Source organism: Canis lupus, chromosome 30 (genome assembly GCF_048164855.1).
Source record: "Canis lupus baileyi chromosome 30, mCanLup2.hap1, whole genome shotgun sequence".
In the NCBI taxonomy this organism is placed as follows: domain Eukaryota; kingdom Metazoa; phylum Chordata; class Mammalia; order Carnivora; family Canidae; genus Canis; species Canis lupus.
The window spans coordinates 22619843-22637748 of record NC_132867.1 but is presented as its reverse complement, the minus strand read 5'-3'; the positions used below and the strand labels follow the sequence as shown (position 1 = coordinate 22637748).

Sequence of the window (17906 nt, the reverse complement as noted above, 5' to 3'; positions counted from 1 at the left end):
CTTTTCTTAAACTTACAAATCTCAATCTTCTGCCTTTTCAGTCTTCTGACAAACTTTCATTTCTAAAGCACTTTGAGCCTTTTAAAATGCCACCATAGCTATACCTTCACCCATCACTAGTCTAAGGTAGAGCATCCTTGTTGCAACATCGCCCTGTTTTCAACTATCACTGGAATTGTCTTACCAGTGAAATAAAGTGGCATGACTTCAACTGGCATGTTGTAGTTCAACAAAATTTTCTTAATTTGACTCTAATTCAGTGGCTCTATTATTCTCCAATCACCACAGCTGAAAACTTCAAGGGCATTTAATTCTGTTTCTCCACATGGTCACTAGAGCTAATTAATCACTAAATCCTCACACTTCACTTAAAACATTGTTTAATATGTAATTATTCCTCTGTATCACATACTGCTTTCATCTTATATTAGACCTTTCACATCTCAAAATTGTACCGATCTATAACCTCTACTTCTTAAATTCTACTTTCCCCTCCCACATCTACCTGCTAGATTCCTACCATTTTTATCACCAGATTAACTTTCCTTAACCATTGTCTTAGTGCAATAATAAAACTCAAAATTCTCTCATTTTATTTACCCTGATCTGCTTCACCTAAAGAATTCTTTTTCTTACCATGTCAGGAAACTTTACTGGTATCTGCTTTGAAACTGACTGAATCTTCATTTGCACTCATGAATATTTCTTTCCCTTTTAAACTCTAATTCACATTTTATTTCATCTGTAAATTCTTCTATGAATACTCCGGGTGAAAGTGACCATCCTTTTTCAGGTTTCCAATCATGTCACATGACATCATTTAAAGAATCTCACATATTTGCCTTTTTACCTTCCCTTGTGGTCCTCTGTGAGTGCCTGTGCTGGTATAAAACTAACACAAGTAGACCACATATACCCAGAGCCCAATAGGCATCAGAAGACAACAGGAGTAGCCCACAGATAAAGCAGATATGAAGCCTATATTCAAATATATGTCTTTATCAGATGGAATGTATATGTCATGTCTCTCAAGTATATTTACATGGACTTTATTTGTAAGTCCTGTTCATAAAATTTATCCAATCCTGTGGCTGGAAAATTTTCTCCCGTGTGCCAAAGATCCAGCTACTACTGTTAATATTTTCTTAATGTCTAATTTCTGCTACATATTTAATTTGTACCAAACAATTAAAACAATAGAGGTGGAGTTTATTTTTAAGAAGAGGATAGATGGTTACTGGTAAGGATTAACCATTATAATGGCTCCAGACTTCACTCTTAGAATATGAAATGACTTAAATCGTGGAGCATTTGTGTTACACTTATTATAGGTTAAAATTGTGTTCCCAAATAGATGATTATTTTCCTTCTTTAATGGGTGCAAACTGTGTAGGTCAGGCTGTCAGGTCAAATCTTCACTGTAGGAAATAACAAATTTTAAATCTTTCAAAAGGCATTCCTTTTTATTCTCCGTAATTAGGCAATTAATTCTACTGGGGTTTATAGCACACGCAGTGCAGAAAAGAGAAGTAAAGAAAAGTTGTAAAATCAAATATTAAAATTTTACTTTGAAGGTCAATAAACCATATGACTTACCTCAGAAGTATTTAACTGCAAATAAAGAACTCAGGGAACAAATAAGCCAAGCAATTCAAATTATACAATTAGCTACTTTAATTATTAGGTAAAAAGTTTTCTCCTAAAAAGCTCACTAGTGTGTTCACACAAATAAATTTGAACTACTTTGTAAATACTCTGTGCTGTATCTTATTTACCTTTTCTTATTTTCAGATACATATGTGATAACAGGATTTGAATTCTCAAAATTCTCTTGCATTCTCACCATGCAAAATAAAGGGACAGAATAATAGAGGATTTTTTTCTGTCATGTTATGACGTTGAAGTATGTTTTGAAAGATATGAACAAAAACATTAACTTTTAGACATCAGGATCTAAATCTAACTTCATTTAACTGCTAAAATATTAACAATGTTTATTGAATAATATATTTGAGATTTCTGTGCAAATTAGTTGGTAAAGTAAAATGTGACAATTAATTTGTTCTTAGTTTATAATGATAGGGGTAAGATTAAAATTTTCCTACTAATAGTTTAATGATAAAATGATTTTCAAAAGAACAAAAATGCAGCCACCATACCCAGTATGTTCTTAGCACAAATATTAATCTTTGAGATATTCAATCACTTGGATTGAATATTGTATTAATAATTATGTGTGAATTATATCAGATTCTCTATTATGAATACATAAACTATGGCATGAAGTGTTAAATATACACTCCTAAATATGGATTTAGAACAGACTTACAATTAATTAGAAAGTAATTATTATTAGAAAATCATACTAGTTCTATATATTGTGACAGGTGCTGCTAACCCAATATATGGTAACCCCATATTCTAAACTTACATAAGTTTTCAGTGGGCCCACAGGGAATCTAGCTCAAGCAACTTTCCTGTTTCCCAGGAGATATTGCCATAGGTCTAGATTGTGATCTCACGTGTATCAGAGTAGAAGCAATGTGCAAGCCCAAATGAAGGCCCTGAGTGGATGAAGAGTACAATTCCCTTTAGAGCTTGCAATGCGGTAATAAAGGTGAGAGAAAGGGTGATAATCATTGGGACGATCTGTTGAGCATGGTGGAGGAACAAGAGAGAGAAATCATGGTTGCATGATCTTGGGCAGTTCTCTTTTCAATGTTGGACAAGCCTCCTGGACACATACCTAAGAGAGAAAAAACTATTTGTACAAGCCATTGTATATTTTAGTATTTTTTAAAAGATTTTATTGATTTATTTATTCATTCATGAGAGACACACAGAGAGAGAGAAGCAGAGACACGGGCAGAAGGAGAAGCAGACTCCATGCAGGGAGCCTGATGTAGGTAGGACTTGATCCGGGGACTCCAGGATCACGCCTTGGGCAGAAGGCGGCGCCAAACCGCTGAGCCACCTGGGCTGCCCTATTTTAGTATTTTTTTTTTATAACTCATCTTATAAACTGATGCATCTTTATTTTTTCTTCTGTCACACCTGAGCAATATAATTATTTCAAATTAATAATAGTGACTCATAGTATCATTTTTTTACCTCAAATGCAGAAAACAAGGTAGAATCCATCAAAACTCTAATGAATCTGCTTTTTGTGCTACTGTAATCTGTATGTTTTCAATTTGTTTAAAGTTCGTATAAAGACAGAATTGATTTTCTATATTGACCTTGTATTCTACAACCTTGATAAATTCACTTATTAGTTCCAGTAGTTTTTCATAAATTTCGTTTTATTCTTTTATACAAGACTAACATTTTTTAAAATGAATTATGTTTCAAAATATAAAACTTACAGTTGAGGATACAGGAAAATTGTATTTGGAAAAGAAAAAAATAAACTCCAATGACTCTTCAACTTTGTTATATGGTTATACATATTTAAAGAATAACAATAAAAATTTTAACATTTATAATTAATACTGTAATTGGAAAATGATTTCACCAGCAATGATTTTAAAATTAATAAACAATAAATGGGATCCCTGGGTGGCGAAGCGGTTTGGCGCCTGCCTTTGGCCCAGGGCGCGATCCTGGAGACCCAGGATTGAATCCCACATCGGGCTCCCGGTGCATGGAGCCTGCTTCTCCCTCTGCTTATGTCTCTGCCTCTCTCTCTCTCTCTCTGTGTGACTATCATAAATAAATAAAAATTAAAAAAAAATAAACAATAAATGGAGTCATATAAAATTTAAGTTTTAAAAACAATAAAATCAAATGCAATTAAAATAATAAGGTCTTGGCCAAAGAAGAGAAAAAAAAAAGACATAATGAAGAATGAAGATATCTGAATATATATCGATATTTAAATATTTAAATACTGTAATTTGAATCAATAAATGAAATTGGCACAACTAATTCTATATTTTGAGGAAAGTGAAATTGGACCTCCAATGTTATATATGGAGCATCAGAAAATGACCAAGAAGTATTGTTTCTAATAAAAATAAAATGTATACATCTAATATGAAAGAGAATATTTCTACAGCAAAACAAGGAGAATATGGATGTTAAAATCACAAAAGAAAAACCTATCTTTTCAACTTTCCTAATTAATTGAAGGAATACACCTTGGGAAGATTAACCTATTTTTTTCAATTTTATACTCTAATATGTATATCCATATTCCTAAACAAAGTTACATTTTACTTAACTAGATAGGATTATTTTATTTATCATTTTTAAAATATTTTATTTATTTATTCATGAGAGACAGAGAGAGAGAGCCACAGACACAGGCAGAGGAAGAAGCAGGCTCCATGCAAGGAGTCCGATGTGGGACTCCATCCTGGGACCCCAGGATCACACCCTGGGCTGAAGGCCGCGCTTAACTGCTGAGCCACTGAGGCTGCCCAAGATAGGATTATTTTAAAACAAGATATCATTGCCTTTATATAATTCATTATTTGGTTCTTCATTCATCAGTATCTATTCATAATTTAATTTTTGCGAATCTTATAGGCTTTACTCTATGTGAAAAAGAATGTAACTACTCAATTAGTGATAGTTGTCATAAATGAGGTAAAGATTAAAGGCTGTATGTATTTTAATTAAGATAATTTAACTACTGGGATATACTTGTATGTATATTATAGAAATATATTATAAAATTATAATTTATAAATTATAAATATAGAAATATAATAGCTATTCTCTTGGTTAGACTTTAAGATATCTTTGAAATCTGACCATTCAATAGTATGATAACTGCTACCATCTTGATCCAATTAACCTTATTTTTCACCTGAATTATTACAATAACTGCCTTATTTGCTACATCTGAATTGATCTTGTGTCTCCATCAGCCTTGACCAATACTTTTCTATTTCAGGGACTTTTTTTCTGAAGATTTCCTATGTCTGGAATTATCTGGCTTTTATATCTAAGTTTTGTGTGATCACTTCTTTTAAGTCTGTGGTATTTACATTTTACATTTCGAATTCCCTTTCCCTTTATCACTCTTTACAAAAGGCAAACACCTCCTTGCTCTGCAGTGCTTACAGGTCTTACCCTGCTTTATTTTCTCCCTAGTTTTTCTCAAAATATATTTATTAGTATATTTTTAATTATCTTTTTTCCCCATGCTCATACTAATGAAACAGTCTATGTTTTCATCATTGGTGTGTGTTTCTGCACTTATAATAGGTAATAAAATTGTCACTGAACATTTAATGAATAAATGAAAGAAAAATGGAAGGAGAAAGGAGAAAGGAAATTAAGACATGAGAGTAAAAGGAAAAAGAAACAAAGGGAATGAAAGAAGAAAGAAAAGTAGTAAATATTAACTTTGGGATTCAAGAAGATAAGTGTATTTGAAGAGAGAAGGGTTAAACATGGAATATAAATAATACCAAGTAATCCAAACTCGCAGAAGTACAGGGAACAGAAATATCTAAAAGTGGTGTGGTGGGATCCCTGGGTGGCTCAGCAGTTTAGCGTCTGCCTTCAGCCCAGGGCATGATCCTGGGGACCGGGGAGTCCCACATCAGGCTCCCTGCATGGAGCCTGCTTCTCCCTCTGCCTGTGTCTCTGCCTCCCTGTTTCTCTCTCTGTCTCTCATGAATAAATAAATCTTTAAAAAAATAAATAAATAAAAGTGTTGTGTTGGGACCACAAGTTGGGCACAATATAGCTTTATGTTATTCTGATAATTTCAATGCCGTTTGGTTTGCTGCTTGGTTGGTTTTGCTTATTGGTGATGGTGGTTAGTACTTATGAGTATGAAATTAAATGTCATAACATGTAGATTTTGCAACATACATAGATCTGTTTGCTGAAGAACGAAGTGATCGAATATAGTCACCAAAGGAGAAATGCAGGCAGAAAAGTCAAAATAACAAAGTAAAATTTGATTAAGTGAATAAAAGTCAGTGCAAAAACAAAGAAAGGAATAGCTTAGAGCAAGAAAAATAAAACAGTGACTATGTAGTAAGAGGGAAAATGACGAAGGTTGATGAAGGCAAAGTCTTCATTAATCTTACACACTGATACTTCTTCAAAAATTAGGACCGACCTAAACAATAAGAAGAAATGTTCAAGTAAATGAAGAGAATTTAATCAGAGTAAAAAAGTAAAAGTTTGTAAGTAGGTAGGTTAAAACCATAGGATAAAGTATTGTATTTCAGGATTCATGATAATTTGAAAGTAAAACCATGTTAATTAAGTCATAGTAATGATTTTTTTTTTTTTTGAATGAATGTGTATTTTTAAGAAGCACCTGGGTTGCTTAGTCGGTTGAGCATCAGACTATTTCAGCTCAGGTCATTCATGATCTCAGGGTCATGGGATTAAGCACCACATCAGGCTCTGCACTCATCAAGTCTACTGAGAGCCTCTCACTCTGCCTCTCCAACTACTCTTTCTCTCTCTCTCTCTCAAATAAATAAATTAATTTAATATTTGTATTTTAATAAAATAGAGAAACAAATGTGCTGGATTGGTGTTAATCATTTTAAGAATGGTTCTGAGGAATGATGAATAAATGGTAAACCATCAAGTAATATGTTCAAAAGTTCTAATTACAGGGACGCTTGGGTGGCTTGGTCGGTTAAGTGTCTGCCTCAGCTCAGTTCATGATCCTGGGGTCCTGGGGTTGAGCCCCGTGTTGGGCTCCATGCTCAGTGGGGAGTCTGCTTCTTCTTCTTACTCTGTCCCTCCCTGCTGTCTCCCCCACCCCCCACCAGCTCCACTCATGCACTCTCTCTCTCAAATAAATAAATAAATAAATAATACTTACCAAAAAAAAAAAAAAAAAAGGCTCTACTCACATATCTATCTATATAGTTGCCACACTAGCACAAATGACAATATGGAAAACATGAAGCTTCACATGGCTACTGAGCAAATTAGAGTTAATCAATGTTTATTACTGCACTGTTAATTCATGAGAAAACTCATGAATTATTTGTTCTATAATGGCATATGGAGCAATTCTAAAGTATTTTTAAGGGAAGCCCTGATGGTTCCATAGACAATTCCTTTGAAATCTTCAGAACAGCAAACTGTATATGAAAAGGATGGGTGATTTTCACAACTGTGCAGAAGTTCCCTAGGATACATGAACTATGCTTTAGTTAGAGAATTTACCTGTCTCATAGATAATCAATTCAACAAGGACACATTCAACTTTAATAATACAGTGTTTGAGATTAATAGCAAGGTGGTAAGGCCTTTTTCTGTACTTAATGCTTCCAAAAATTAGCTGCTCTTTTGTAGTATGGAAACATCCAAGGCCTTCAGGCTTTTCTCAGTTGGGATTGTAGGGAAAAAAAAAAAAAAAAAAAAACAAAAACCTGGGTTCCAGCTTTTTGCCATTTAACATGTTCTGATGGATGTTGTCTCTGACATCTTAGAAATTCTTAGGTTTTTTTTTTAAAGATTATTTATTTGAGAGTGAGAGAAAACACACATGGGGTGGAGGGGTGGAGGGAGAGAGTTTTCAGATAGATGCCCCACTGAGGGCAGAGCCTGATCCAGGGTTTTATCTCACAATGCCTGAGATCATGACCTGAGCTGAAACCAGGTGCCAGTAGTTTATATGACTAAGCTACTTAGGTGCCCTGAAATTCTTAGTTTTGCCACTAAATCAGTTAAATTACATTTAAAAAAATTGTTTTATTTTCCTTAATTTTGACTTTTTGAATTACTACTTTCTTCCACTAACTCATTTTTAAAAATGATTCTATCTAGACCTTTCTAGTAATCTTAAATTATTACTTTTATCATCTGGAATGAATATGTTCACTAGTTTTCAATAAACATGAGCAACAAAAAATATAAAATAGTTGGAGGAGAAATTTGGGTTAGCCAATAAAAAGAGATGGCCTTGATTTTATTTTCAGTTAAATATATGTGGTGATATAAAGACTGGGAATGAAAAGAAAGTAAGCAGGTTAACAGACTGTCAGAGTAAGGAGGATTATGGAGTTCTGGAGAAAATAAACATCAAAGAAGTGGCATCAAACAGTGAACATTCTACTAAATTCAAGGCCTATGATATTCTAGAAGACACAGCAATGCAATCCAGTAAACTGGGGGAAACTAGATAGAACCTTGAACAAGAATGACAGAAACTCAAGGGTGATCACATCTGAGTGATGCTGACTATAGGTGACACTATAGTGACTGAGAATAGGTGCTTCCATATACGTATAAGGCACAGAAATAGACAGAAGTAGAAGAAGTAGACAGACAAAATATTTTTGAGGGACACATTCATATCTTTACATTTCCCATCATACAAAAAGTCTACATTCTTTTTTTACTGGAGTTCAAAAAGTATACATTCTTAATATTCAAATATTGGTCACATAATCAATGGTTTTATATTTTTTAGAGTTTTAAAATTTATTTTTTGTGATAGAGAGAAAAAGAGAGAGAGAATGAGCAGGGGAAGGAGCAGAGGGACAAATAGACTCTCCGCTGAGTAGGCACCCTGATACAGGGGGACTCTATCCCAGGACTCTGGGATCATGATGTGGGCAGAAGGTGGATGCTTAACTGACTGAGTCACCTAGGTGCCCTGCTTTTGTATTGTGTTAAGTGAAATCCACTTAAGAATAAGACACCAATTGGAATTAATATCATATTTCTGGTTCTAAAAAACTAAAAGCTCAAAATAACAAATCTGGAGTTGCTATAAAAGTAGCTAATTCCTAAATCTCTTCCTGTGTGTGTGTGTGTGTGTGTATGTCTGTCTGTCTGATTTCCCTTTATTTAGTAAACAGGAGATGGCAGTAGCTCACCGTTATTTAAAGCATAAGGTATTTTACTTTATCTGGCATTGACATCTCAAAATGTGTCCCATACACATACACAATGCCCTTTATTATATTGCAATTTAGAGTAGAACATTATAGATTTAGCTTGACAAAGGCATTAGAAAGAAGAACAAAGGTCTCACTCACCTTATATGAGATATTGTGAAATAAAGCCATGTTTTGATAATAAATAATTTAAAATTTTAGGAGGTAATAAAGTAATAAAAACTATGCTGGCACTTTTAGGATGGTTGTGGTCTTTATGCACTGGATGTATCTAGAAGTTTGATGAAGAAAACTTTTAGTTATTTACTGCCAATGGAAGATATTTGACAGACAGTGATTTAAAAATATATAAATAGTTAAATTTTAGGATACTGGTTAACAATTGGCAAGGAAGGAAAAGTTAACTGAAAGAAAATGTGAACAGCTTTGCCAACCAACTTGCTATTTTAGTCCGTGTGAGTTAATGGGTATTCATAGCTGTGGCACACATTGTCGACAGTCTCTCAAAATAATTTGTCCTTGCTTTTTCCTGCTCCCAGGGTCTCCTTCTCTAGAAATGAACAATGCTACTACCTCAAACCATTGTCCTCTTTTTCACTAGAATAAGAATCACCTTTGGGGAGCAGGAGGGTGAGAGACCTCTGAGATTTTAGCTCATTTCCTGATAAAAGAGAAGTCATATGTGAAGAAGATAGCCTTCTTTTCCTGTGTTTTATCAACACTGAGCGAAAACATATTTTTGGAGCTTCCATGCTATGTAACGTACATGAGAGAAATGGAGACCCCACAATTTACAAGAAAGCTGGTTCAGATAGTATATGTTTTTATAGTTGCTGAAAGCCCCAGCTAAATGTTTTGCAGGCCTACTGCAAAATAAAAAATAAGAGTAATAAATAAAAATTTCAGACACTTTCCTCATAAAATAGGAAAAAATGTTGTTATATGTAATAAAATTTAAGCTTTTCCCTTCTGTCCGCGGTTCCTTCTTAAACTGTATTTTAACTCCTCATTTGCATACTCCATTGCCCCAAGGGAAGGGACTTCATCTTCAAAATACACAAATCTAAGAAAGAACTATTAAGAATCCAAGATGGTGACGGCATAGCATAAACCCAGCACCCTTCTGAGTATGATGCTTTAGGTGACTGTGTAGGTCCCAAACCCATAAAACCAGCCCTGCTGCTGAACTTTATCTTGAAATTATACATAGGAAAAAAAATAACCAGTTTTGTTTAAGCCACTTATGATTCATCTACTGGATATTCTTCATTTCCCTGCCAGATTCAATCCTCCACAACTTCTACTTTGTCCAAACTTGCATGTGCCCTGATAGGTAATGATGTATGTACTCAATCACCCACAAGCTCTTGTCTTCGTCTCCTCAGTGGGTTTGATTAGAGAGAGTTATTAACAGCAGACTATAAGGTGTGAAGAGAAAAAAGTTCAGGATCTTTTATCCTCCTCTTTTATCACAAGATAATGTTCTGGTAATGGCTATATTTCTCTGCTGAAGACCACAGCTTCACATGGCTAGTTCCTATATCCTTGGCTCTAGATGCCAGAGATAACTTCTTCAGACCTCTCTATGGCTGTATTTCTGGATGCCTCACAATCCCTTTTCTGTCCTGTTCAACCTTTCCACACATCAATAAGTGATTTTTTATTAACTCTTTCTAATCTTTGTTCCATCCCTTTACTTTTAGAATCCTTAGTGTTATAGTTGGTGATGCCATGCTCTTCATGGAACCAAAACCAGCTGAACTCCTCTAGTAATATTACCCAGACTCTGCCAATGACTTCCAACCCAAGGAACACTCATTGTCAAACACAGCGATGCTGAAACAAAGTTGAGTGTAGTACTTTCATTGCAAGAGAAAACCTCCACTCCAGATAATTATGGGAGAGGGAGGTCTCACTAAAATGATGTTAGAAAAAATTACTATAGAATTTGGGCTGGGGTGTCTGGCTGGAAAGTATGACACTTGATTCCAGGGTCATGAGATTGAGCCCCATATTGGGTATAGAGATTGCTTAAATAAATAAAACTTTTTAGAAAAAGGAATCTGGGGCTGGTGTTAGGTGATTTTGTGGCTGGTTCAGTGGAAGCAAGGTTTGCTTGGATATGTGTGATCAGGAGATTGGGGTTAGGATAGGATTGTGTGTCTTAATCCATTTAAAGCCATTTAAGCAAGAAAAAAATGGAATTGAGGTTTTCATTGGACAGTTGTAGTAGTTGTCTGAGAGAGGTAAATGTTTGTTATCTTACGTGTTTGAACAGTGACTTAGCTTTGGTCTTACTTCATCATGGTGCACACTGTGAATTTGTCTTATGGTGGTGTTCTGTGAGATTGTCTATATTCAGTAAGAGGACACCAAAGGCTTGCTGTGAGTGGCAGTTACCTCCTAACAACATCAAGGTCTATGGCTTAACATCAGATGGGTTGATAGGTATCAGGAGTTGATTTTTTTTTTTTTTACCCCTTACTTGTTTAACCACATCCTATTTATACTTTTGTGTATAATTCAAGCAATGCCAACTCTCTTAGGACATTTAAAATTATTATTCTTTTTCCCTAGGCACCTATCCACTCTTGCCCTCATAACTACTTATAACCCCAAATAACTTAAAAAATTAGTTTTTGTGTACTTTATTAACTTTAACTCTTTTTTTCTTGAGGAATAATTGATATACAATGTTGTATTAGTTTTACACAACTTAGTGAGCAGATGTTTATTTATACTACAAAATGGTCACTACAATAAATCTAGTTACCACACAAAGTTGTCACAATATTATTGACTATATGTCCTATACTGTATACTATTTCCACATATCGTAACTAGAAAATTATACCTCTTAATCCCCTCACTTATACTGTCCAACCTTCCCATCCTTCTCCCCTCTGGCACCCACTGGTTTGTTCTCTGAATCTATAAGTTTATTTGTTTTGTTTGTTAGTACTATCTTTAATATTCAACATATAAGTGAAGTCATACAATATTTTTCTTACTCTAGTCTGACTTATTTCATTTAGCATAATGTTCTCTAGGTCCATCCATGTGATCACAAATGCAAGACTTCATTACTTTTTATGGCTGAGTAATGTTTCATTGTATGCTTATGTGCATGTGTGTGTATATACACACACATATATATATGTGTGTCTATACACATATACACCTATAATTTTTGTAATTATTCTTTTTTAGATTTTATTTATTTATTTAAGAGAGAGAGAGATCGAGCACAAGAGAACAAGCATAAGCTTGGGAAAAGGCAGGGTACCCACTTATCAGGGAGCCCAACATGGGGCTCGATCTCCAGACTCCAGGATCATGACCTGAGCTGAAGGTGGACACTTAACTGACTGAACCACTCATGCACCCTACCACATACTTATCTATTGATGGGCATTTATGTTATTTCCATATCTTGGTTATTGTAAATGATGCTGAGATGAACATTAGAGATTCTTGTGTCTATTTGAATTAGTGTTTTCATTTTCTTCTGATAAATACCCACAATTGAATTTGAAATACCCACATTGAATTTCATTTTCTTCTGGTAAATACCCACACTGAATGGCTAGATTGTATGGTAGTTCTATTTTATTTATTTATTTATTTATTTATTTATTTATTTTTTACGAAACCCCATACTGCCATACCAATTTGCATTCCCACCAACATGCATAAGGAATCTCTTTTCTCCATATCCTTAATGACACTTGCTATTTCTTATCTTTTTGATACTAGTCATTCTGACTGGTGAGAGGTGACACCTCACTGTGGTTTTCATTTGCATTTCCCTGATGGTTAGTGATGTTGATTGAGCATCTTCTAATATGCCTCTTAGCTAGCATTATGTCTTCTTTGGAAAATGTCTATTCAGTGTCTTTGTCCATTTAATTTTTTTTTTGATATTGAATTGTATAAGTTCTTTATATATTTTGGGTATTGCCCCTTGTTGAATATATAATTTGTGACAATCTTCTCTCATTCGGCAGGTTGCCTTTTTATTTTGTTAATGGTTTCCTTCACTGTGCAAAATCTTTGTAGTTTGATGTTGTCTCATTTGTTTATTTTACTTTGGCTGTCCTTGCCTAAGGAGAAGTTCCAAAAGAACACCAGAAGATAAATGTCAAAGAGCTTACCGCCTATATTTTCTTCTAGGAGTTTTGTGGTTTCCAGTATTACATTTTGAATTTATTTGTGTATTTAGTATAAGAAAGTGGTCCAGTTTCATTCTTTTGCATGTAGCTATTCAGTTTTCCCAGAACCACTTATTTAAAAACTGCCTTTTCCCCATTGTATATTCTTGCCTCCTTTGTCATAGATTGATTGACCATACAAATGTGGGTTTATGTCTGGGTTCTATTCTGTTTCTTTGATCCGTGTGTCTGTTTTTATGCCAGTATCATACAGTTTTTATTATTAGCTTTGTAGTATAGTTTGAAATCAGGAAGTGTGAAACTTCCAAGCTTTATTCTTCTTTCTCAAGATTGCTTTGGCCATTTGGGGTCTTTTGTGATTCCTTACAAGTTTTGGGATTATTTATTCTAGTTCTGTAGAAAGTGCCATTGGTATTTTGATAGAGATTAAATTGAATCTGTAGATTGCTTTGGTAATATGAATATTTTAATAATATTAATTTTTCCAATCTAAGAACATGATATATTTTTCCATTTGTTAGTTTCTGTCATCTTCAATTTCTGTCATGAATTTATCATCTTCAGAGTATAGGTCTTTCACCTTGTTTAAACTTATTACTAGTTTATCCTTTTTGATGTAGATGTAAATGGGATTAAAAAAATCCTTTTTCTGATTGTTTATTATTAGTATATAGAAAATGCAACAGATTTTTGTATATTGATTCATGTCCTGCAACTATACTGATTTCATTTATTAGTTTTTTTTTATTTAATTTTTGTTTTTTTTAAAGATTTATATTTTTTTTTTGAGAGAGAGAGAGCACAAGCAAAGGAAAAGGGAGAAGCAGACTCCCTACTGAGCAGGGAGCCAGATGCAGGGATTCAGGCTCCATCCCAGGTCCCCAGGATCATGACTTGAGCCTAAGGTAGCTGCCTAACTGACTGAGCAACCCAGGTGCCCGTAATTTATTACTTCTAATAGTTGTTGTTATTGTTGCTGTTTTGTGGAAGCTTTAGGGTTTACTATAAATAGTATCATGTCATCTGCAAAAAGTGACAAGTTTACTTCTTCTTTTCTAATTTGGTTGCTTTTTATACCTTTTGTTACCTAACTTCTATGGCTAAGACTTATAATATTTGTTGAATTAAAGTGGTGACATCAGGCATTCTTGTCTTGTTCCTAATCTTGAAGGACAAGTTTTCAGCTTTTCACCAGTGACAGTGATGTCAGCTTGTCATATGTGGTTTTATTATGTCCCTCTATTATTATGTACTTTGCTGAGATTTTTTAAATCAAATGGATGGTCAATTTTTCATTCTTTTTTTGCATCTACGGAGATGATCATAATATGATATTTATCTTTTTTTTGTTCATTTGGAATATCATGTTGATTGATTTGCATATAGTGAATTATCCTTACATATCTGGAATAAATTTTACTTGTTCAAGGTAAATAATATTTTATATGTATTATTGAATTGGATTAGTAATATTTTTTTTGGATTTGTAATATTTTGATGAGGATTTTTTGCATCTACGTATATTATTGATATTGGCTTGTAATTTTTTTTATTATCTTTGTCTGGTTTTTAGTATCAAGGTAATGCTGGCCTTACAGAGTGAGTTTGGAAGCAATTCTTCCTCTTCAGTCTTCTGAAATACTTAGACATTGATAGGTATCAACTGTTCTTCAAATGTTTGGTAGAATTCACTTGTGAAGCCATCTGGTCCCAGACTTTTGTTTGTTGGGAGTTTTGTTGAATAATGATTCAATTTCATTACTAATAGTCTGTTTTAATTTTCTATTTCTTTCCGTTTCAATCTTAGAAGATTGTAATTTATTTTAATAAGTGCCTTTTAAGCAAATGATGATCTCAAACAAACAAAAAATGGTTGCAGATTGCTTCAAAAAGAAGAGGCACTGATCTGTAGTGATGTACATATTTTCACAACTCTTATCTTGATAATTATTTGCATATATGTATATATATGTATATATATATATATACACACACACACACACATTAGCGTTTCTGACACACTAAATTTACTAGTAAATTTACAGGATAAAAAATGTTTTTTGTTTGGCTGTTACATATTTGTTTTGAATCTTTCAAATTAATCCCTCTTAAGTGGAGAACAAGGTGAAAGATAGTGAGCAGTAGTTGAACAATAGACCACAAGAAAAATTGAAACAGAGAGGTTTACTCCTCACCAATCCTAGAGAAAATACCCCGCATGTTTTGAGGTCTGTCTACAGGAGAAGTCAGGTCAGTGTGCAGAGACAGAGAAAGCAAGAAGTTGGGAACATGCTTCTATTAGGGTATGTGGGGAGTGGAGTATTTGGGATTCCTGGACTTAGACCATATTGGTCAATAAAAGCCAAAGAGCAGGTTTGGTAAGTCATACAAGAATCTTTTCACTAGGAACATGCAAGGGGAAGGTGTTGGGAGGCAGAGAAGACTGTTATCACAAGAATTGTTGGGGACATCCTCTATCAGGAGATCACATTGGCTTGCAACTCTGCAGACTGTTATGAAGGGCATGTACTTCCATGAGGAGGCTGTCAGTTTAAACAACCTATAGGTAACTGGCCAAATGAAATGGATACTGAGGCAGCAGTACCATGGGGTAGTTTAGCTAAACTCTCAACAAGATTCCACTATATATGGAATTTCTTAGGATATGATTTTCAATGGAAAAGGTAAACAGATATATCTGGAGTAGTATTACTTAGCCAGTATGTTAAAGTTTTGGTTTATCAGGATGTAGGACTACAGCATCACATGGAGAATATTGTTCTCTAAAATTGTTGAGATAATGAGCCTGAACTAATAAAAATTATACTTAACGTTATGGTGAGACTTTCTGCAAAGCAAGTGAGTTAATGTTTGCTATTTATAAATATGTACATATGGTTCACAGCATCAGCTCCCTGTTAAAACCCAAAGGGAAGAGAAAAATGCATTGACACTCATGTCTAAATAAGTGCTTAATTATATTTACATGGGTTCCAGATAATGAAAAACATATCATTTATTTCTTTCTCTTTGAGGCGTAAACCATCATATGTGCTCTCCACCTTCACTAAGGTTTTCCCTGAAGCATTTTCAATCTGTATCATGTTATTGGTCTTCAAACACTTTATACTTTTCCTTGTTCCCAAACGTTAGAAATGATATGTATTTATTTGTCAGTTTAAGTCTGAGGCTTTAATTCTTCCTTTTTGTTACACAAACAATATTTACATTCAAAGTCAACAAAAGGGGTGCCTGGATGGCTCAGTCAGTAAAGCATCTGTCTTCAGCTCAGGCCATGATCTCAGGGTCCTGAGATCGAGCCCCACATTGGACTCCCTGCTCAGTGAGGAGCCTGCTTCTCCCTCCCTCCCTGCTTGTGCTTTCTCTCTTTCTTGCTTGCTCATTCTTTCTCTCAAAAAAATATAAAATATTTTTTAAAATAAATAAAAGGATATTAAAAAAATAAAGTCAACAAAAGCAGAAAGACCTTAAAACCTTATAAAGTATAATATAAGGTGACTTCTTCACTTTATAGAGCACTGTATTGAGTTGTAAAAGAAAGGGGAACAAGCCAGGAAATAAGATAAATTTGCCTCTTGATCATTCTGGCATAGGAGACTTAATAATATTTTTTAAAGATAAAATAGAGCCCTATTTGCAAATAAGATCTATAGGTACCTCCCAGTGATTTCTTCCCAATCTCATTCCCTTTCCCAGGCAACACAAAAATTAAAAACCTATTCCTTAAAGTGCATAACTCTGAAGATCTATAAATAAAGCAGTTATACATGGGAAATGTTAATCCATCTACACTACATTAAATAGCGTATCTGTTCACCGTGTATGTTCTATCAAAATTCCTGGTTTAAATATGAGTAAACTTAAAAGAAATAATATGGAAGCTATAGCCACTTATTACAGAAGAAAAGTACATAAATTTGAAAAGAAAGGGCTAAGAATATATTTTTTAAAGAGATAAGTGACAGAAAAATTCCCTGTAATGACCCCATGATAAAAATTAGAACTGGGCACCTGGATGGCTCAAGATCTAAGCTAACATGAGCTCAAGATCTCAAAGATGTGATGATGAACAGCTGAATGGGATGAAAATAGAGGGATGCCTGGGTGACTCAGCAGTTGAGTGTCTGCCTTTGGCTCAGGGTGTGATCCCGGAGTCCCAGGATCAAGTCCCACAAGGGGATCCCTGCATGGAGCCTGCTTCTCCCTCTGCCTATGTTTCTGCCACTCTCTCTCTATGTCTCTCATGAATGAATGAATGAATGAATGAATGAAATCTTTTAAAAAAGAGAGAGATGAAAATAGAGATTTCAGTGCAATTAAAAAACAAAAGAAACACATAAGAGTCACTAAGAATTGAATCAAAGCTCTGAAGAGGTTCTTTACATTATTACAATAAGTACAGAAGAAAAAATAGAAAACAGACTAAAAAATTGGAGAAACAAAAAATGATATGGAGAGACCAAGAGTACCCAGTATAATAAATGATATAGAAAATCATTATTTGTGCCTAATAGAAGAAAACTATCTAAAATGAAAACAAAAGTATATCACCTAGCATATAAGAACTTAAATAGAAAACTTAAATATATATCCTTATTAATTATAAAAAGTAATTAATAGAGTTAGAAAATGTCATTCAGAAAGTGCCTATGATCCAGAGGATAAAGAATGGAGTTACTTCTAACCTTCTGCAGCCACACTCAATGACAAAAGACAATGAAAACACTACGTAAAGCCTGATCCAAATCAGTGATCCTCAGTTAACTTATCAGAAGAGACAGATATTCTCAAATGTGGAAGAACTGGAAGAATCTCTCTGTTGGGAACATGCTTGTTCTCAGCCCTATCTAAATTTCAGGCACTGTGCCTTCTAATCTCT

The 17906-nt window shown here is 34.2% G+C and overlaps 1 long non-coding RNA gene across 1 annotated transcript in view; it reads left to right on the top strand.

Moving 5' to 3' along the window:
- Positions 1–2516: 2516 nt before the first annotated feature.
- Positions 2517–17906, top strand: part of LOC140621287 (uncharacterized) — an 80981-nt gene continuing 65591 nt past the window's right edge. Inside the window, exon 1 of the long non-coding RNA XR_012021011.1 lies at positions 2517–2617. This is a non-coding gene — a long non-coding RNA (uncharacterized lncRNA). The remainder of the gene's footprint in view (positions 2618–17906) is intronic.